At 47.9% G+C, this 22,370-nt stretch overlaps 1 protein-coding gene across 1 annotated transcript in view; it reads left to right on the top strand.

The window, feature by feature from the left end:
- The window catches only part of LOC119958190 (tensin-2-like), a 381,277-nt gene that overhangs the window by 104,755 nt on the left and 254,152 nt on the right, over positions 1 to 22,370 (top strand). The gene's annotated exons all lie outside the window — the stretch shown is intronic.

Here is a 22,370-nt window from a genome sequence, read left to right as displayed (position 1 = left end):
TTTAAGACGAAGGTGGCACAGAACTCATTGAGTTGCCACTTTAATGGGCAGAATTGTTGCTTTGATTCATAATCGGAATAAATGTAATAAAAGGATTATATGATGTGTTGTCTGAAGTGTGTGCCAACAGGTCCACGTTAGTGTTTACGCTCCACAAGAGACTCCTTCCATCCCTCCCCTCTTCATCTCGCCCCGTCATCATATCCTTCTGTTTCTTTCTCCCTCATGTGTTTATCCAGCTTCCCTCTTAAATGTAGATACATTTCCACTCTCTGGGTAAAGATGCTTTTCCCGAATTCTATATTGGATTTATTAGCCACTAGCTCATATGTATGGCCCCCTGGTTCTGGTCACGCCCAAAATTGGAAACATCTCCATGTCTACCCTATAAAAGCCCTCGAAATCTTAACGGCCTTTTATCAAGTCACTTCTCGGCCTTTTTCCCCAGAGAAAATACTTTTCAGACTCCCCCGATAAGCAGAACATCTCAGCTCTGGTATTGTTCTCGTAAATCCTTTTGTTTTGCACCTTCTCCAGGGCCTCTCTACCCTTTTTATAATATTAAGGTCAGAACTGTGCGCACTGCTCCAAGTTGGTGGAACACTATACAGGGGAGGGGGTGTGTACCTGTCCTTCTATTAGTGTACTCGTCCTAGACTGCTGTGAAAAAAAATTCAAATGAGCTGCCCCAGGAAATGTGAATGAATGCTGCTAACACATTACCTTTCCACACTCTGCAGTAATTCATGCTGAAAATATAAACAAACTTCAATATTGTTCTGCAAGTTGATCATTGTTATTTACAATATTTCTGAATGATGCAGCACGGTGTGTAGAAAGTTGAATTAAATGACTCCAGGCTCTTGTGGGCAAATAATGAATAGAAAAGAGACTGACTATTTTCAGAAAGTCCCTTCTTTTTCAATATTTGTTCCTGGCACATGGGCATCACTAGCTGGGCCAGCATTTATCGCCCATGGTGAGCTGCCTTCTTGACCGTTGCAGTCCATATGGTGTAGGTACACCCACAGTGCTGTTAGGGAGGGAGTTCCAGGATTTTTCCCCAGCGACAGTGAAGGAATGGCCGATATATTTCCAAGTCAGGATGGTGAGCGACTTGAGGGGAGAAATCTCTATGTGGTGGGATTACCCGGTATCTGCTGCCCTTGTCCTTTTAGATGGTAGTGGTCGCAGATTTGGAAGGTGTTGTCTAAGGAGCCTTGATAAGTTCCTGCAGTGCATCTTGCAGGCAGTACATACTACTGCTAATGTCCATCAGTGGTGGAGAGAGTGAATGTTTAAGGTTGTGTATGGGGGTGCCAATCAAGTGGGCTGTTTGATAATGTTGAGTGTCTTGTGTGTAATTGGTGAGATTTTAACTTTGGCAACTTGGTGCCAAACCCTGTGGAATGTACACACTGTGACCATGATGCACCAATGGGAGAGGGAGTGAATGTCGAACCCTTTGGGGTCTGACCAAATGAGTGACACCGTCCTGGATGGTGTGGGGTTTTCTGAGTAGTCACTTGGTAGTGCCGAATTTAAGTATTGCTCTAATGCTGTTGAAACATTTCACCTTGCACAACTCATCAGGACAGATTCACAAGAATACCAAATCTCAAAGGGAGCAACAGTTTTATACTTCATGAGAAAAGGGTGCTGATTAGTTGACAAGTGGACACTGATTGGCAAGGACAGTACCATGGAGAATGCACCAGGGAACAGTTATTCCCCAAGCTATCCTGATTCTGTTGTGATGTGTGCTGTGCAAGACAAAAAGCTTTGACAGCATCTTTTTTTTAGGAAAGCTTCTTGAGTGTTGTTGGAGCTGCACTTATCCAGGCAAGTACAGCTCCAACAACACTCCAGCCACTCCTGATTTTTGCCTTGTACATGGTGGACAGGCTTTGGGAGTTGGGGGGTGAGTTACTCCACAGTCTACCCAGTTTCTGCCTTCCCATTGCAGTCACAATGTTGATGGAGCTTCCGGTCACTGATGATCTACAAGATGGTGGAAATCTCAGTGATGATGGTGCAATTGAAAGTTGAGGGGAGAATGGGGCGGGGGAGGGGGGGGGGGGTCATCTTTAGCCAGGTTACAATACTTCAGGACTCTCCTGGGAAGAGGCAATAATCACCTTGTGACCGTTTCTCATCTTTCTTCAATGACAGTAAAATCCTAAGCATGTTGAGTCTGTGGTGTGCAAGACTCATGTTTAAACAGTTCTCCATGGATATAACCCCTAGGGATGCAATGGAAAGATTTCTTCTCACCTGTGTGTAGATCCAGAACTGAGCCATGAGGTGGAGTCATAGCTTAATGGACGAGCACTTGTTATTAGTAGCCCTGCAGCCATACCTGGGTGCCAGCCGTGGCCCAGTGGAGCGCACACTTACCTCGGAGTTGGAGGTTGTAGGTCCCAGTTCAGGACTTGTGCACAGAAATCCAGGCTGACACTCTAGTGCATTGCTGAGGGAGTCCAGCACTGTCACAGATCATTGTCAAATCAAGGACTGTTTGGAGAGCACAGTAAGAAGTCTTACAACACCAGGTTAAAGTCCAACAGGTTTCTTTCAAACACTAGCTTTCGGAGCACAGCTGCTTCCTCAGGTGTATGGCGCAGTGCTCCGAAAGCTAGTGTCTGAAAGAAACCTGTTGGACTTTAACCTGGTGTTGTAAGACTTCTTACTGTGCTCACCCCAGTCCAACGCTGGCATCTTCAGATCGAATTTGGAGAGTGTAAAGGATCCCATGACACTTATTCTGAAGAAGTGCCAGAGTCCTGGCTAACATGGAAGTGCCAGAGTCCTGGCTAACATGGAAGTGCCAGAGTCCTGGCTAACATGGGCCACTCAATTAACATCACATAAAACCCAGATTATCCTGAGGATGGGAAAGGTGTTACAGAGAAGCAAGACTTTCTTTTTACACGGACTCCATTGTAGAAAGGGAATCTCAGATGAATTAAAGCCCCATTGTTCTTGGCTGTATCATTATCTCCCACATGATAATGAGATATCATTTAACAATTAATGTAAAGATTTGATTACAATACAGGACCTCCATCCTGCTGGTCTGAATATTGTCTTATTAATTGAATCCTCCCAAACAAAATAATGATGATGGCTGGGAACATGCATCAATTAGTTCAACTCGTCTGTTGTTGTTTGTGAAGCGGATTTGTGGGTATGAGGAAGGTGCAGCATTTCATTGGCCTCACCGAGTGCCAGAGTAATGGTTCTGTGGACAGAAGGATTTTTTTGGCAAGGCATAAAGAGCTGAAGCAGAGAGAGAGAGGCCAAGCCTCCAGCGGCAACTCCAGTGCATCAGTGGCTGAGCAGCCTTACAAACGCACTTTGTGCTGTTCTGACAAAGTTTCAGTGTTTCACTTTCTTTTTCCTGGGAAGTGGAGAGGGGGGTGGGGGCGGGGAAAGAAAGAAGCGAGCGACCCTTCAGATTGTAAAATGTCGACTCTCGAGAAGGCGAGAGGAAGAAAAGTCGTGTCGCAGGTAACTAGTCCGTGCTCTCCCTCTCTCTTTTGTCAGCTGGTAACCGTTTCGCTGCTTATCCACAATAAAGTTGGGGCTCTGCAGTGGTGAGGACAGTGTCACTCTGGCTGCTGCTGTGCCTTGGAGCTGGGACTCTCTGCAAATCCACGCAGGGACTTTAAACCCCATCCTGTTCAGTGAAGAGGAGCCCCAGCCTCTGCACTGGCACTGGGATGTATAGACTGGAGAACCTGCATGTTGTTGCCCCCCCCCCCCCCCTTTGTGTCCTGCAAAGCAGCTGACGGGTGACGGCCGCAGTTTGCCTGTTGAGAAGGTAGAATACAGGTTTTTTTGTACAGTATGTCCAGGAACACAGCACTTTGACAGGACGAGACCCCCCTTTCCCCCGGCAACAATATTTGCTCTCTTTCCAAACTTCATCCTCTGCAGACTGCAATGCTGCCGCTTGACTGTCTCCCCTTTGAGCTGTCAGCTCTGCTGTCGCTTTTTGCTGGTATTGGGGATATCAGTGGGTGTTTGAAAAAGTCTGCGAGCGATTAATGATTAAGCTGCGGGGAGGGTGGGGGATTTGTGTGCACAAAACTATTGGCAGATGACACATCAAACATGCAGGAGTCTGAATTGTGCAGCTCTCATCAGACGGGAGGGGGTGGGGGGTCCCTGATCCAGTACTGAAACTGATAGAATAAGTTCAGAAACGTGTGTGTGGGCAACTTGTGTTTAGATAGTGCCTTAAGAGAATTAAAAACGTATCTTCACAGGAACATTCTAAAACAAAATTAGACACCACATCAGCAGATTTTCGGTTTTAAGGAATGTTTTAAAGGAGAGAGGCATGGAGAGGGGATTCTAGAGCTTTGTCACCAATGGTGGAGCGATTAAAATTGGGAATGTTCATGAGGCCAGAAGTAGAGGAGTGTAGATATCTCAGAGTCTGGTGGGACTGGAGGAGATTACAGAGATAGGGTGGGGGAGTGGCCATGGAGGGATTTGAAAACATGGATGAGAATTTTAAAATCATTACAACAGTGACTATACTTGTAGCTCATTGGCTGTAAAGCACTTTGAACTGTTCAGTGACTGTGAAATAAGCTATATGAATGCAAGTCTTTCTTTCTTAAACTGGGAGGCAGTGTAGGCTTGCGAGCACGGCCGTGATGAGGGAACAGGACTTGGTGTGACTAAGATCATTGACAGCAGGTAACCTCAGGTTTACAGAGGGCAGAATGTATGGGATACAGGGGTGTGTTGGAATAGTCGGGTCTAGAGATAGTGAAAACATGGACGAGGGTTTCAACAGCAGATAAGCAGAGACACGGCAGAGAGCAATGATGTTACAGAGATAATGGGTGATCTTAGCGATGCTGTGATTGGAAATCTGTGTGAAAGGCTTGCTGTCAGTTTGTGGGCAAAAGGGAGCAGAGGAGGTTTTTTTTGGGGAGGGTTGCTTCACGACTTGAAAGTCTGCTGAAGCGAACACAATATGAGCAAAAGTGTTTTCACGCAGTGAGTGGTTAGGATCTGGAATGCACTGCCTGAGTGTGGTAGAGACAGGTTCAATCAAGGCTTTCAAAAGAGTTGGACTGTAATCTGAAAAGGAAGAATGTTCAGGGTTATGTGCAAAGGCAGGGCAATGGCACTAGGTCAGGTGCTCATTTGGAGAGCTGGTGCAGACGTGACAGGCCGAATGGCCTCCTTCTGCGCTGTAACAATGCGAGGACATTGGTGCCACATTGTGGGTGACACTGCCTTGTGAAAGCCAAAGTGGTGCTGCCAGTCTTGCTCCCTGAAGATGCCAATGTGCAAGGGCATGGTTGGCATGGGCACTGACCACCATCTGCATACCTCACACAGCAGGTCATTCTTTGCGTGGCAGTCCATACTGGCAGGGTTATGGAGTGGTTGGTTCTGTGGATCGAAACTGGTGCTGATGGATTTTTCACCGGAATTCCTCAGTTAAAAAAATTCTGGGGCCCCCCTTCATGCCACCTGGCGGGTGTGAGGGGGGCGGGATGGCTGGAGGTGTGAGCTTAGGTAGGGCGCTCTTTTAAAAAAAAAGGGCGTGGGCATCGCGGTGGCGCAGCGGTTAGCCCTGTTGCCTCATGGCGCCAAAGTCCCAGGTTCAATCCCGGCTCTGGGTCACTGTCAGTGTGGAGTTTGCACATTCTCCCCATGTTTGCGTGGGTTTCGCTCCCACAACCCAAAAGATGTGCAGGGTGGGTGGATTGGCCACGCTCAAAAAAATTGCCCCTTAATTGGAAAAAATTGATTGGGTACTCTAAATTTATTTTTTTTAAAAAGGGCCAGTGCAGACTCGATGGGCCGAATGTAAATTCTATGATTTTCAGGCCCCGACCCTTGGCAGTATCAACCTGGCACCTGGGCAGTGCCAACTTGGAACGGTGCCAGAGTACTGCCCTGCCCTGTCCACAACCACCCGTGGGGTTCCAACGACCTCAAGAGACCCCCAGAATGGCCTTCATGTCTGGTCTCCGCTTTTGGACACCAGTACTAACTGGCGCCCAGGTGTGGTCTCGCCGGTGCGGCCGGTGTCCCGGCACTGGGAGAATACTGGTCCCAAGTAGGTCGCGCGTATTTAAATGTTAAATATGAGTATTTGATCATGTTCAGTATGTTCCCTGTGTGTGCGTGGGTTTCCTCCGGGTGCTCCGGTTTCCTCCCACAGTCCAAAGATGTGCGGGTTAGGTGGATTGGCCATGCTAAATTGCCCGTAGTGTCCTAAAAAGTAAGGTTAAGGGGGGGTTGTTGGGTTACGGGTATAGGGTGGATACGTGGGTTTGAGTAGGGTGATCATTGCTCGGCACAACATCGAGGGCCGAAGGGCCTGTTCTGTGCTGTACTGTTCTATGTTCAGTGAGGGCGTGACACAGATTGTGGAGGGCGCTGTGCGTGTAGCCCGATTTGGGCCTATTCTGCAATGCACCCAGCATGCCCAGATTGGCGTCGGGTGCAACGCGGTGGTAGAATCACGCCCTTAGAATGAAGACAACTTTGCATTATCCACTTCAGTTCTGTGCTTGGCAGCCCACCTCCCTGCAGCTTTCGGAGTTTGAAGTTCCCTCACTATTACTGTGGATTGGTTAGGAATGTGGAACTCTCACTCCTGATGGGGGGTCCCCTAAAAACATTTCAGTGCCTTCATTCTGTCTATCGGGAGAGGGGAACTGTTTTTTTCAAAATCTTTTTATTGGCATTTTCAAAATTTGGAGATGGGAACTGTTACTGTAACTTTGATATGAGATCTCTATTATGTAAAGTGAGTTTTCTTTCCAGAAATTCCCTCTGATTTTTTGTGCCGCAGGGCACCTTTGTAAAGCATGGGCGGATTTTTTTAGTACATAAAGCGCATTAGTCATAACTGGATGACTCCCTGCCAAAAGTGGTGTAATGGGCTACTGAAATTTAAGCTCAGAAGACAGCTTCTTCTTTCACAAAAACAAATCGATCTCGTTAACCCTTTCCTCTGTACCAGTTTCTGCTAAATGCTCAGATGCTCCTTGATGTCTCACGAGGTATATGAACTCCCTAGAGGGTGGTGGAACCAGACAGACCAAGAAAGGCTCACTCAGATTAAATAGCGAACTGCAGCAGAGGACCATTCAGGGCTCTGGAGATAGGGCAGGACGGTACATGTAGAGTTTCGGATTGCTACAGCAAAGAGCTGACACAGAGACGATGGGCTGGACAGCCCCCTTCTGCACCGTAAATGGGTCTCTCAATCTCAGTCTTGACTATACTTAATGACTGAGCATACACAGCCTCTCTGCGGTAGAGAAGATTCACAACTCTGAGTGAAGACATTTCTCCTCACCTCAGTCCAAAGTGACCGCCCCTTTTATCCTGATACTGGAACCTAGTCTCCAGCCATGGGAACCCGCCTCTCAGCATTGACCTTGTGAAGCCCCTGAAGAATCTTCGACATTTCAATTAGATCAGCCCTCGTTCTTCACAACTACAGAGAATCTGTCTACTCGATTTCTCCTCGTAGGATAACACTCACATTCCAAGAATCAACCAAGTCTCTGCCTTTACAGGACAAAGGGAAATGGAAAGCATTCGGACGGGGGGGGGGGGGGGGGGGGGGGGGGGGAGAACCATCATGCAGGCCCGAGTTGCGATGAACATTCCGTCAGTGTGGTTTGCCACTTCTGCTGTATTTTACACACAGGCGTCAACTCTTAGTTATAGTTTCTGGATCCTCGTGCGGATACTGCATGGAACAAGTGGACAAAGCCCTCTGAACACATCACTTTCCTCATGATCCATGTGGCCATCTTCAGAACTGGGGCCTTAAAGGAAATTGTCTCAATCGCCTCCTGTACGTGTGTTAGAAATATTCATTCTTGGAGTTTGAACATACGGTTGCAGCACCCTGATGTTTTGGAAACGGAGGACATTGAGTGATATTAACCCATGTGCTCTTGGCGTGGCCAGCTTGTTTTTTTTGGTTCAATTGTAGCACCCATACATCCCCGGAGCCCAACAGGTTTATTTCCCTAAAGCCCATCCAATTTCCTTTTGAAATCATCATCTCTGCCCCCACCTGCCCCCATCCCTTGTAGGCAGCCAAATTGAGTACTGTCTATCTTTTACCCCAGGGTTTTTTGCAGGCATTTGACAGTAGTGCTAATGAAAATTTAAAATAAAGAGAACAGTGTGGGAGAACTGCCTCATGTTCATTTCTTCAAATTGCTACATTTGCGATAGCAATGGCAGGGTTTGATATTAGTTTATCATTGTGGGCATTGCTCAATTTGGACAAAGGAATACAGACCTGAAGGTCCCAACTGTGCGGAGTTTGCACTTTCTCCCCGTGTCTGCGTGGGTTTCCTCCGGGTGCTCTGGTTCCTCCCACAGTCCAAAGATGTGCAGGTTAGCTGGATTGGCCGTGCTAAATTGCCCCTTAGTGTCCAAAAGATTAGGTGGTGTTATGGGGATAGGGTGGGAGAGGTGGGGTGCTCTCTTGCGGGGGTTGCTGCAGACTCGATGGGCTGATTGGCCTCCTTCTGCACTGTAGGGATTCTATGAGCTTCTATGTTCCTTCTGCATCTCGAGCCCAAAAATCTCTTGTCCTCTTGTCCTTGCAGCAGTGAAATGGAAGCTGTTCAGTATATTTTATTGAGCTAAATCAGCCCCATTTACATGCAAATGCATTTGCAATCTTGGCATCGGCCGCAGGGATGGTTATTGCAAAGTCACAGTCATGATTTTGTGACTCTTGCCAGTTGACCTGAATGCCTGGGCTCTAGCTGTTTATATTCTCTGTCCACTGGCAGTTTCACTGCTGCCAGACCAGCTTTCTTACATTACAATGGCACTCTTGCCATTGGTGGCAACCTGAGAGATGAGACCTGGGTGAATCAAACTTGAAACATTTTAATCCCATTTCCTGGTGGATAGGAGCTAAAATAATTTGGCACGAATTAGAGCTATTTCATTGGCAATCTTTGCTTTTGGTTTGAGTTATTTGAACTCAGTTCTGTTTGGAGCTGCTCCTGCAGCAATGAGATGTCTAACAGAGGCCATGTTTGGTTGTGGGGTTACACTGAGACTGTCATAAATTGCCCCTTAATTGTAAAAATTATTTAAAAAAAAAAAATATTGGAGTTGCCTGAGGCCCCAAACCTCCATCCTCTGGATTAAGGAGAGAGCAAAAGAAACCCGCAGAAGCAGAGAGTGCTTCGAAAGATATTTTACCTCGATGAGAAAATCACTGATGGTTGGAGTGGGAAATGATGCAGCAGCCACTTGAGGTCGATTGTTGGGAGAGAGTAGAGGGAGTTTTCACTGACCTGTCAGCACTTGAGGGGATAACAAGTTGGATTATTGCTCAGCACTGCCGTCCTACACCTCACTGAGAATGGACGTTGACTAAAGCTTGTTAAAGTAAGTCTTTTAGTGTGGCCCAGGAGGTCTGGAAATGTAAGATATTGCACCATGGTTCTGCAGCAATTCTTCGATGTTATACCTCAATGATGCGGGGATTCTGTTGGAAGAGGTATGTGGTGGGAAAGCTCAGATGGCAATTGGAGAAACAATTGGCCTGTTCATTGCCGGTTTCTGAATCACGAGGGAAGGGAAGATGGACAGGGGCCTCAACGTCTAGATTCTGGTTCTGACTGCAAAAGCTCCATATGAAACAATTACTGCTCACAGTCTGGTTCTATCTGAAAGGCAAAAGGAAGAGCAGGTGGTTGAGGCCCTCTGCAGTAGAGCAAGCCTGGAGGGGGAAGGCAAGTGTAGAAAGTGAGCACTTTCCCACTTAAAAATGCTCTTTTATTGAAAATTTATGACACAGAAGGAGACCATTCATCCCATTGTGTCTGTGCTGACAAAAGACTTATCCAGTCTGATCCCACTTTGCAACCCTGTAGGTTACAGCACTTCAAGTGTGATGCACTATCAATTACAACGAGACGAGAGTAGAGTGTAATCGAGGCTTTATTACGCAGAGATGTGTTGCTTCCCGCAGCTGCTGCCGAAATGGCTGCAGCTCGGTGAGCACACACATTTATACTCCGCTTACTGGGCGGAGCCAGCAGGCAGGGATCTACCCCCGTACCTGTAGTACAGGAGCCTTACCGTAATACACCTCATATGTGATATATATACAACAGTAGTGACTACCACAAAGTGTATATCCAAGTGTCTTTTAATCCTGATAAAGGTTTCTGCCTCTACAATCTCTCTCTCAAACAGACGGTTCAACTGCCCTCCAATCCTTCCCACCATTTACTTTTGATCTATGCCCCCAGATTATTGGTCTCTCCACTCAGGGAAATAAGCCCTTCCTATTCACTCAACGTAGGCCCCTCAGAGTTTTATACAACTCGGCCTCCTCTGTTTAAAAAAAAAAATAGCTTCATGTAGGTTCGATCGCTGCCATTACCTTGCTCCTAACATCTTTCATTGTTTTCATAAAGGCAGACCCTTTTAACTTATTCAAATCGAAGAGGGATGTTCAGTGTGATATTTCAGTCGAGCAATTCTGACAAAGATTTCACACTGCGGGGAGCTCAGGCTATCTTCCCAAGTGGGAAATATGAAACTGATTGAATTCTCAAAGCATTATTTTTCCAAAATATCTACTTTATTCCAAAAATTTATGAAGTGATATTTCAGCACATTCCAGATCAGTTCTGATCAATACTCTAGGTTAGGTGCCTCACTCCAGAAGAGGTTGACCAGAATGTTTCCAGGGATGAGAAACCTCAGTTGTGAGGATAGAGTGGAGAGGTTGGCACTGTTCTCCTTGGAGAGAAGGTGTTCAAGAGAAGGAGATTGATGTTCAAAATCAAGAGTGGGCTGGACAGGGTCGATCGGGAGAAACTGTTCCCGCTCAGCAAAAGATCAAGAACGAGAGGGGCATAGATTTAAAGTGATTTGCAAAAGAAGCAAATGTGACGTGAGAAAAACCTTTTTCACACAGCGAGTGGTTGGGGTCTAGAATTCATGGCTTGGAAGTAAATAAATAATCTTTTATTGGTGTCACAAGTAGGCTTACACTAAGTTAATGTGAAAATCCCCTAGTGGCCTGTTCGGATACATGGGATATATAACATAGAAAAATACAGCACAGAACAGGCCCTTCGGCCCACGATGTTGTGCCGAACTTTTGTCCTCGATTAAGAACAAATTAATCTATACCCCATCATTCTACCCTAATCCATGTACCTATCCAATAGCCGTTTGAAGGTCCCTAATGTTTCCGACTCAACTACTTCCACAGGCAGTGCATTCCATGCCCCCACTACTCTCTGGGTAAAGAACCTACCTCTGACATCCCCTCTATATCTTCCACCATTTATCTTAAATTTATGTCCCCTTGTAATGGTGTGTTCCACCCGGGGAAAAAGTCTCTGACTGTCTATCTATTCTCCTGATCATCTTATAAACCTCTATCAAGTCACCCCTCATCCTTCTCCGTTCTAATGAGAAAAGGCCTAGAACCCTCAACCTTTCCTCGTAAGACCTACTCTCCATTCCAGGCAACATCCTGGTAAATCTCCTTTGCGCCTTTTCCAAAACTTCCACATCCTTCTTAAAATTAGGCGACCAGAACTGCACACAGTACTCCAAATGTGGCCTTACCAAGGTTTTGTACAGCTGCATCATCACCTCACGGCTCTTAAATTCAATCCCTCTGCTAATGAACGCTAGCAGACCATAGGCCTTCTTCACAGCTCTATCCACTTGAGTGGCAACTTTCAAAGATCTATGAACACAGACCCCAAGATCTCTCTGCTCCTCCACATTGCCAAGAACCCTACCGTTACCCTGTATTCCGCATTCATATTTGTCCTTCCAAAATGGACAACCTCTCACTTTTCAGGGTTAAACTCCATCTGCCACTTCTCAGCCCAGCTCTGCATCCTATCCATGTCTCTGCAGCCGACAACAGCCTTCCTCACTATCCACAACTCCACCAATCTTCGTATCATCTGCAAATTTACTGACCCACCCTTCAACTCCCTCATCCAAGTTATTAATGAAAATCACAAACAGAAACACGGAGGGAGAATTCAAAATGTCCAATTCACCGAACAGCACGTCTTTCGGGACTTGTGGGAGGAAACCGGAGCATCCGGAGGAAACCCACGCAGACACGGGGAGAACGTGCAGACTCCGCACAGACAGTGATCCAAGCCGGGAATCGAACCCGGGTCCCTGGAGCTGGGAAGCCACATTGCTAACCAGTGTGCTACTGTGCCACCGTGTGGTGGAGGCAGGTTCAGTCGAGGCTTTTAAGAGGGCATTAGATGATTATTTGAATCGAAACAATGTGCAGGGGTACAGGGGAATGGCACGAAACCATGATGCTCGTTTGGAGAGCTAGTGCAGACACGATGGGCCAAATGGCCTCTTTGTGCACCGTAACAATTCTGTGATTTATTGGATGTGCCTCACGTACCTGATGACAGTCCTGGGGCGGAGAATCCCCGCAACCGCACCACGCCGTGCTCATTTTGTGCGGCGCCAGTCGCGGGCTGCCCTACGCGGCCGGGCCGCCGATTCTCCGGCCCGGATGGGCCGAGCGGCTGATCTAAAAAGGCAGAGTACAGCCGGCGCCGTCCACACCTGGTCGCAGTCGGCGGAAACTCTGCGCGCAGGGTTAGGGGACTGCCTGTGGCCGGGGGGCCTCCGACCCCGGGGGTGGGGGTGGGGACCCACCGATCGGCGGTCCGGCCTCTTGCTCCCCAGGCCTATTTTCTTACGCGCCGGCCCCTGAACTCCCGCGTCATGTTGCATCAGGGTCGGTGCGTTGAGGGAAGCCACCGCGCATGTCCTCATTGACGCCGGCGCCGCTGCGCATGCGCGAATCCTGCAGCGCACAGTTCGCGCCGGGATGGGAGGCTGGAGCGGCGTGAACCGCTCCAGCGCTGTGCTGGCCCCCTGTAGGGGCCAGAATCGGTCCTCCCAGCGGCCCGTTGACGCCATCATGAAACGCGATGGCGTTTCCGACGGCATGGGCACTCTGCCACCGAATGGGAGGATCCCGCCCCAGCTCTTTCTGTTTCCACCTCCTGCAGCAGTGCCAGAGAAATGGGGCCAGCCTATGAAAACATGCAGCTGCACCTCCTCACAACTGCAAGAGAAACATAGCCGCACACCTTGCTCGTGTTTGAAAGAAAATGACTATTATTTTTAAAAAGTTGAGGGAACATCCCATTGATCTCAACACAAGTCAAATTGAGAATTAATGCTTGGTTAGAGGGGTTGCAGCACTCAATTTAAAAGTCATCCTCAAATAAAGTTTTATTGTAATTGTTGAACAAAATAATGTATTTTGCGGTTGACTTATATCAAATTAACTTATTGAACAGCAGAATTTTTCACTGAATTTTGTGCCGATCTTGGGTGAGGCATGTTATTCCAGAGAGATGGAATTTTTCCATTTTTTTGGCAGCATCAGGCACTTGTTCAAGTTCATCGCAGCTAAATATCGAGTAAAGCGCCTTCTACTCTGCCCACATATAATGTGTGCCACCCCTATGCATCAGGAACACATTTCTGTTTCCTGTATCAACAATCCTGTGGCCTTGAAGTTTCCTGATTGGCAGGGTAGGAGCCGGGGAGCCCCAGCAAGCTGCCTCAATGGGGTGGGAGGATGTGGGTTGGCATTTACCAGCCTCAGGGCCTGTTCTTCCTATCCCCCCCAAGCGCCACTCTGTTCCCCCTCCCCATCCTCCACGTGCCACTCTTTAGCTCCCTCCCCATCCTCCACGTGCCACTCTTTACCCCCCTCCCCATCCTCCACGTGCCACTCTTTACCCCCCTCCCCATCCTCTAGGTGCCACTCTTTACCCCCCTCCCCATCCTCCACGTGCCACTCTTTACCCCCCTCCCGATCCTCCAGGTGCCACTATTTACCTCCATCCCCATCCTCCAGGTGCCACTCTTTACCTCCCTCCCCATCCTCCAGGTGCCACTCTTTACCCCCCTCCCCCTCCCCATCCTCTAGGTGCCACTCTTTAACCCCCCTCCCGATCCTCCAGGTGCCACTATTTACCCCCATCCCCATCCTCCAGGTGCCACTCTTTACCCCCCTCCCCATCCTCCAGGTGCCACTATTTACCCCCATCCCCATCCTCCAGGTGCCACTCTTTACCCCCCCTCCCCATCCTCCAGGTGCCACTCTTTACCCCACTCCCCCTCCCCATCCTCTAGGTGCCACTCTTTACCCCCCTCCCCATCCTCCAGGTGCCACTCTTTACCCCCCTCCCCATCCTCCAGGTGCCACTCTTTACCCCCCTCCCCATCCTCCAGGTGCCACTCTTTACCCCACTCCCCCTCCCCATCCTCTAGGTGCCACTCTTTACCCCCTCCCTATCCTCCACGTGCCACTCTTTACCCCCCTCCCCATCCTCTAGGTGTCACTCTTTACCCCCCTCCCCATCCTCCACGTGCCACTCTTTACCCCCCTCCCCATCCTCTAGGTGCCACTCTTTACCCCCCTCCCCATCCTCCACGTGCCACTCTTTACCCCCCTCCCGATCCTCCAGGTGCCACTATTTACCTCCATCCCCATCCTCCAGGTGCCACTCTTACCCCCCTCCCCATCCTCCAGGTGCCACTCTTTACCCCCCTCCCCCTCCCCATCCTCTAGGTGCCACTCTTTACCCCCCTCCCGATCCTCCAGGTGCCACTATTTACCCCCATCCCCATCCTCCAGGTGCCACTCTTTACCCCCCTCCCCATCCTCCAGGTGCCACTCTTTACCCCACTCCCCCTCCCCATCCTCTAGGTGCCACTCTTTACCCCCTCCCCATCCTCCAGGTGCCACTCTTTACCCCCCTCCCCATCCTCCAGGTGCCACTCTTTACCCCCCTCCCCATCCTCCAGGTGCCACTCTTTACCCCCTCCCTATCCTCCACGTGCCACTCTTTACCCCCCTCCCCATCCTCCACGTGCCACTCTGCCCCCCCCCCCCCTCCTCCAGATGCCACTCTTAGGCCCCCGCCCCATTATTCAGATGCCACTCTGCCCCCCCCCCCCTTTCAGGTGCCATTCTATGTCTCTTCTCCCCCCCCCCCCCCCCCCCCCCCCCCCCCCCCCCCCCCCCCCCCCCCCATCCTCCAGGTGCCACTCCCGCCAAACCTCCGTGTTCTGCCCAGATCCTGGTATAACTGCTGGGATGACGAGTTAATGAACCTGGCATCAAAACGTTCGCTCATTAACTGAGGAGAAATTAAATCCTTTCGCCTGCCTGGTTGGAAAACAAAAGTTGCACAAATAACCTCCTGATACAAGTCCTGTCGTATTTTTAATATCGTGTGAGGTTTTTTTCTCGTTGTTGTGGAAAGTGGTTATCTAATCTGTCTGAGGCGTTCAGGAAAAACACGAGGGTTTCGGTGAGACTGCTGGCTCGTGTTCCCACACGCTAGCGAGGGGCAGGCATGTTCCATGCAAATCCATTCCAAAAGGCACTGGATTAATTCCGCAGAATGGTCATTGTTTCTGCGTGAGGATGGGTGGTAAGTGTCTGACGGCTGCTTGAACATGCTGGTGAATGGGATGTCCACAGATTTAGCCTGATCTTGTCCACTCTCGAGCTTCCCACATGAACATTTTGTGGAAGCTGGTTCTCTTTGTATTCCCTGGTTCTTACTAACTTTAACTAGCTCTACCACTGCCCAGAAACGGTAACCTGACACGACTGAAGATTCAACTGGGCACCTTACTGTTCCAGATAGAGTCATTGCAGCACAGAAGGCGGCTATTCGGCCCATTTGAGTTCATGCCAGTGTTATGGGCCAGAGTTTAGAGAACCCCAAAGTGTATCATGGAGCTCACCTGACCCGCAACTTTTAATGGATTGTGATGTGGAGATGCCGGCGTTGGATTGCGGTGAGCACAGTAAGAAGTCTTACAACACTAGGTTAAAGTCCAACATGTTTGTTTCAAACACTAGCTTTCGGAGCACTGCTCCTTCCTCAGGCGAGGAAATCACCTGAGGCAAAACAATGTTTATTCCATGAACTCAAGTTAACCTTTTTAAAACATACAGTGAACATCTTAGCAACCATTAATTCAAATACAACCCCCAAAGAATACAACACTAAGTAATCCTTAATAAATTCCCAAACAACATCCAGAAGACAAAAGAAACACCTTTTAACAGAAGCACATCAAGTTTACATTCACAACTGAGAGCATTTATAATTCTGAATTCACCAAATGATCAAGAGATAGTCTTTTCATGGCAGAGAGATCAACAGTACACCTGCTTTGTCTGGCTTCAGCTCCAACACTGAAAACAAAACCAAAAATACACACTCAAGCTTTTCTCAAAGTGAAACTAAAAAGCAGAGCCAGAGCTCAGCTCCACCCACACTCTGACATCACTGCAGTAACATGAGCAGCCAAACATTTCTTAAAGCGACATTCTCATGACACCAGTCCCTGTGGAGCAAACCAGTCAGTTCAATTTCCTCTGCTCTCTCTCTCTGGTGCTGCAAGTTCATTTTCTTCAAACGCCCATCCAGTTTCTCTGCTTTCACCACCCTTGTATGGAATTGATAAAAGTACAGTTAACATTCTCACTCTTTTCCAATGTGTGTCGGCAGCAGGCAAGGCTATGTCTGCCTGTCAAATGTAAACATGGATGTCTTTTAGTAATTTCACAAACTGTTAATAACCCAGATCTTTGCAATAACAGACTGCACACGGTCCCCTTCCTGTGGTACAGCTCTGTGTCCAGTTGGTCGTGACCCACAAACCAAGTTTAATTGATTCCCCCGACAAAGTAGCATCCAATCCTACAGCTTGCCTCATCCGTGTGTTGAAAAGCATTTTCCTGCACATTTCAGCCTTCGGAGATGGGGAAGAAATCTCGCAGCATCTAAAGAAATGTTCAATTGTAAAGGCGTAAGAATTCCAATTGGAGAAATTTACGTGAACAGGCATTCGTCCAAAGCAGGAATCCAATTTGAGCATATTGTGTGTTCCCATATAAACTGCCCAGATCAGAATTCCTGTCCTAAAATGTTTGATGTGTACAAGCTGTGACCCTATTGGTAGTATTCTCGCTCGAGTCAGAAGGCTGTGGGTTTTGGTGCCACTCCACCACTGCAGTAATGCAGGCTGACCCTCCCAGTACAGTACAGAGGGAGTGCTGCAATGTCAGATTGCTGTCTTTTAGATATGACGTTGAACTCGTCTGCCCTCTGGAGTGCATATATACAAGATCGCATGGCACTACCTCAGTGAGGAGCATGAGAGTTCTCCCTGGTCTCCTGGCCAATATTTATCCCTCGATCAACATCACTAAAAGACAGGTCGTCATCGCAGTGCTGTTTGTTGGAACTTGCTGTGCACGGATTGGTTGCTATGTTTCCTACATGATCTCAATTGGCTGTAAAGCACTTTGGAATGCCCATTGGCCATGAAAAGCACTACAGAAATGAAAATCCCTTTTTAACAGCTGGTTTGCTGAAGCCATCTTGCTGTTCATTGAGTACAGAGAATACTACGAATATATGGCCTGGCTTTAAAGGAGAATGTCCATAAATGTGGCGTCAATAACTTTTAAAATCATATCATTTGGCAGTAATTTTGGCTTTGAACTTAATGAAGCGAAATAAATCTAATTGGATCAGGCTACTTTGGTTCCATTATCAATAATTTATGTCCTGCTTCTCATCATGCTTTTCTGCAGTTTGATCTGAATGTATCCAGATTGCTGGCAGACTCCAGGCTGAGATTAATTTAAGAGCCTCCGAAGCCATGGGCTAGGAGTGGGTGGAGTGCTTCTGGACTGGCAGCCTCCATTTCTGCCTCGCTAAGATGCTGCTCGTCTCAATCATTGGAACATTTTGAACGACGTTCATCTTTAGAAATAATTAGAAAAAGTAGCTTTCTAAGTTTCTCCGCCTTCCAGGAAGCAATGCTCGTTTTCACAAGCTTGAAGTCTTTAAGGGTTAAGGCTCTTCTGAATGTGTGTCTGCGAGAGTGATCGGGAGGGTTGGTTGTGCACCCTGCAGGATTGTGGAACCTATTGCCCTTTGGTAGAATCAAACAGTCTAAGATTATGGTCTGTGAAAGGTTGAGGGGGGGAGGGATAAGAACATATACATTTTATGTTGCTGTATCCTCAGCTTCCTATGTATTGTTGCGCTGTTCTGAATCCTAGCTGTTTTATCAGAAAGGAAGTGTCCCATGGTCAGGAGTACAGAGATTGCAGAGTATCCTTTTGGCATAAACAAGCTTCTGGATATCTGTCCAGCTCTGCACTTCCCGAGTGTCGAACGTGCCCATGGGGTAGGAGAGGGACAGATTCCTGCGGTACTGCTCCAATCGAGGCTTCAGATAACTGGGGCCCAGGCTGTCCAGGAACCTGCAGGTTCTGCACCCTAGGTCCAAACCACAATCAGTTTAATCCCAAAAGTACCACCCATTACGAAAAGACCTTTGATTCCATTAGGGGAAAGGCTTCCCCAATGTTTAATCAACAAATAAAAGACAGACAGACTTACATTTACACAGCGCTTTTTGTGACGTCAGGAGGTCTCACAGTGCTTTTCAGCAATGAGGTACTTTATTGAGGTGTCATCAACTGTTGTAATGCAGGAATCGTGGCAGCCAGTCAGCGCACAGGAAGCTCCCACACACAGCAACGTGATAATGACTGAATAATCTGGGCGTGATCTATCAGCCTCGTGAGATCCACCAGCCTTGTCATGCCTCGCAAGATCCAACGGGATCTTGAGTCATCGCGATCTGGATCCCACACATTGAGGTCGGGATCCAGATTTGCATATTGAAGTGAATAGATAGTCTCACTTAAATATATCAACGCCGGATCTGCCCAGTGCCTGGGTTTGAATGGCCTCGCCTCGGAGACCTCCGAACGGGCGCCGTTTGATTGGGGGCCCCCGGGTGGTCGGGCTCTGGGCAAGGTGGTACCCTGTCACTCCTGATGCCACCTGGACACCCTGGCAGTGCCACTGCCAGGCTGGCCGTTCCAAGGTGCCCAGGTGGCATCTTTCCTGTGCCAAGGACCGGGCCCGGATGTGCCCTGCCCTTATGAGATGGGGTGTAGGGGGCTCGAGGACCCCCTGATTGGTGTGAGGGCTTTTTGGGGGTTCTGGGGGCTGCAGTGGGGGTCTAGAAACTGAATAATCGCTCCCGATCTCTTCCTGCTCTGGCGAGCAGAGAAGTGCAGGAAATGGGGTCTACATGCGGCCTCGGCGGGGCATTCCTCGCCATGGCCCAGAAATGAAGCAGAGCCCTGTTTACTTGCGGGGTTGTTCTTGATACTGCAAGCACCAGGAAACGCCCCGCTAAATGCACCCAACATAGGCATCTGCTTTTTAAAATAAATTTAGCGTAACAAAGAACAAAGGAAAGTACAGCACAGGAACAAGCCCTTCGGCCCTCCAAGCCCGTGCCGACCATGCTGCCCGACTAAACTACAATCTTCTACACTTCTTGGGTCCGTATCCCTCTATTCCCATCCTATTCATGTATTTAACAAGATGCCCCTTAAATGTCACTATCGTCCCGGCTTCCACCACCTCCTCCGGCAGCGAGTTGCAGGCACCCACTACCCTCTGTGTAAAAAACTTGCCTTGTACATCTCCTCTAAACTTTGCCCCTCACACCTTAAACCTATGCCCCCGAGTAATTGACTCCTCTACCCTGGGGAAAAGCCTTTGACTATCCACTCTGTCTATGCCCCTCATAATTTTGTAGACCTCGATCAGGCCGCCCCTCAACCTCCGTCGTTCCAGTGAGAACAAACCGGGTTTATTCAACCGCTCCTCATAGCTAATGCCCTCCATACCAGGCAACATCCTGGTAAATCTCTTCTGCACCCTCTCTAAAGCCTCCACATCCTTCTGGTAGTGTGGCGACCAGAATTGAACACTATACTCCAAATGTGGCCTAACTAAGGTTCTATGCAGCTGCAACATGACTTGCCAATTCTTATGCTCAGTGCCCTGGCCAATGAAGGCAAGCATGCCGTATGCCTTCTTGACTATCTTCTCCACCTGCGTTGCCCCTTTCAGTGACCTGTAGACCTGTGCACCTCGATCTCTCTGACTTTCAATACTCTTGAGGGTTCTACCATTCACTGTATATTCCCTACCTGCATTAGACCTTCCAAAATGCATTACCTCACATTTGTCTGGATTAAACTCCATCTGCCATCTCTCCGCCCAAGTCTCCAAACGATCTAAATCCTGCTGTATCCTCTGACAGTCCTCATCGCTGTCCGCAATTCCACCAACCTTTGTGTCATCTGCAAACTTATTAATCAGACCAGTTACATTTTCCTCCAAATCATTAACATATACTACGAACAGCAAAGGTCCCAGCACTGATCCCTGCGGAACACCACTAGTCACAGCCCTCCAATTAGAAAAGCACCCTTCCATTGCTACTCTCTGACTTCTATGACCAAGCGAGCTCTGTATCCACCTTGCCAGCTCACCCCGATCCCGTGTGACTTCACCTTTTGTACCAGTCTACAATGAGGGACCTTGTCAAAGGCCTTACTGAAGTCCATATAGACAACATCCACTGCCCTACCTGCATCAATCATCTTTGTGACCTCTTCAAAAAACTATCAAGTTAGTGAGACACGACCTCCCCTTCACAAAACCACGCTGCCTCTCACTAATACGTCCATTTGCTTCCAAATGGGATTGGATCTTGTCTCGAAGAATTCTCTCCAGTAATTTCCCTACTACTGACGTAAGGCTCACCGGCCTGTAGTTTCCTTTATTATCCTTGCTACTCTTCTTAAACAAAGGGACAACATTGGCAATTCTCCAGTCCTCCGGAACATCACCTGAAGACAGTGAGGATCCAAAGATTTCCGTCAAGGCCTCAGCAATTTCCTCTCTAGCCTCCTTCAGTATTCTGGGGTAGATCCCATCAGGCCCTGGGGACTTATCTACCTTAATAGTTTTCAAGACGCCCAACACCTCGTCTTTTTGGATCTCAATGTGAGATCCCAGGCTATCTACACACCCTTCTCCAGACTCAACATCCACGAATTCCTTCTCTTTGGTGAATACTGATGCAAAGTATACCAATTCTTTTTTTCCCAATTGAGGGGCAATTTAGTGTGGCCAACGCCGGCATCTCCACATCAAAATAGTACAGTAGGCATCTTTTACATCCGCCTGAGAAGACAGACAGGGCCTCAGCTTCATGTCTCATCGGAAAGATGACTCCATTTTTCCACAGAGTAACATCCCATGTACAGAAATGTGATTAATGACCGGTTAATTCCCTTCGTAGAAGTATATTAACATTGGACAGATTGCGACAGCTTGTAAAAGCTAGGTTAAAATAGAGATATGAAAAATCACTTAAAAATGACACCAATACGACTGATAACAAAAAATTTAGACCTGTTTTTCAATTCTTTCCAATTTGGAATGGGATTAGGAGAAAGCTCTTTCTACCAAGAGAGAGTTGTGATGCTATGTCGGATTCACTTCCAGGGCTAGTGGTTGAGCCAGAAATCAAGTCAACATTCGAGATTAGATTGAATAAGTGAATGAACGGACGAATAGGGCGGAAGTTAAATGCCATCACGGACTAGTTGGGCAATTGGCTTGTTTCTGTGTATATTTCTATTTAATTTTCTTTTGGCAAGGTTGGCTGAGGAAAGAATGGTCGCCAAAGCACCAGAAACGCAGGGTAATGCTCTGGGGACCTGGGTTCAAATCCCGTCACAGCAGACGGTGAAATTTGAATTCAATACAAATCTGGAATTAAAAATCTAATGATGACCATGAAAGCATTATGAATTGTCATAAAAACCCACCTGGTTCACTAATATTCTTTTGGGAAGGGAATCTGGTGTCCTGACTTGGTTTGGCCTATATGTCATTCCAGGTCCACAGCAATGTGGCCGATTCTGAAATGCCACTCAATTCAAGGGCAATTAGGGACAGGCAATAAATGCTGGCCTAGCCAGCAATGCCACATCCCATGATCTAATTTTTAAAATGTAGGTGCCAAACAGGCGCCGGAATGTGGCGACTAGGGGCTTTTCACAGTAACTTCATTTGACAATAAGCGATTTTCATTTCATTATAAAGCAAGCCATATTATTACTGACATTGTTAACATTTGTCGCTACTTTTAAGAAATAACATGCTTGCTTCGGCTGACATGAAAGGAGAGAGGAGGACAATTAAAGTTGTGCAAAGGACATGCAAAACAGGAGGAGTCAACTATTTGGGCCCTTAAACCTATTCGGCCATTCAATATGATGATGGCTGGGGCTGATCTACCTCTACCTTCCCGCATTATCCTTATCCCTTAATTCCCTGTGTCTACAGGTCTAGCGATCTCAGTCTTAAATATACTGGATGAAT

This window comes from Scyliorhinus canicula, chromosome 28, assembly GCF_902713615.1.
Source record: "Scyliorhinus canicula chromosome 28, sScyCan1.1, whole genome shotgun sequence".
Taxonomy (NCBI): domain Eukaryota; kingdom Metazoa; phylum Chordata; class Chondrichthyes; order Carcharhiniformes; family Scyliorhinidae; genus Scyliorhinus; species Scyliorhinus canicula.
The sequence above is the reverse complement of the archived record's forward strand: the minus strand, read 5'-3'. Positions and strand labels throughout refer to the sequence as shown.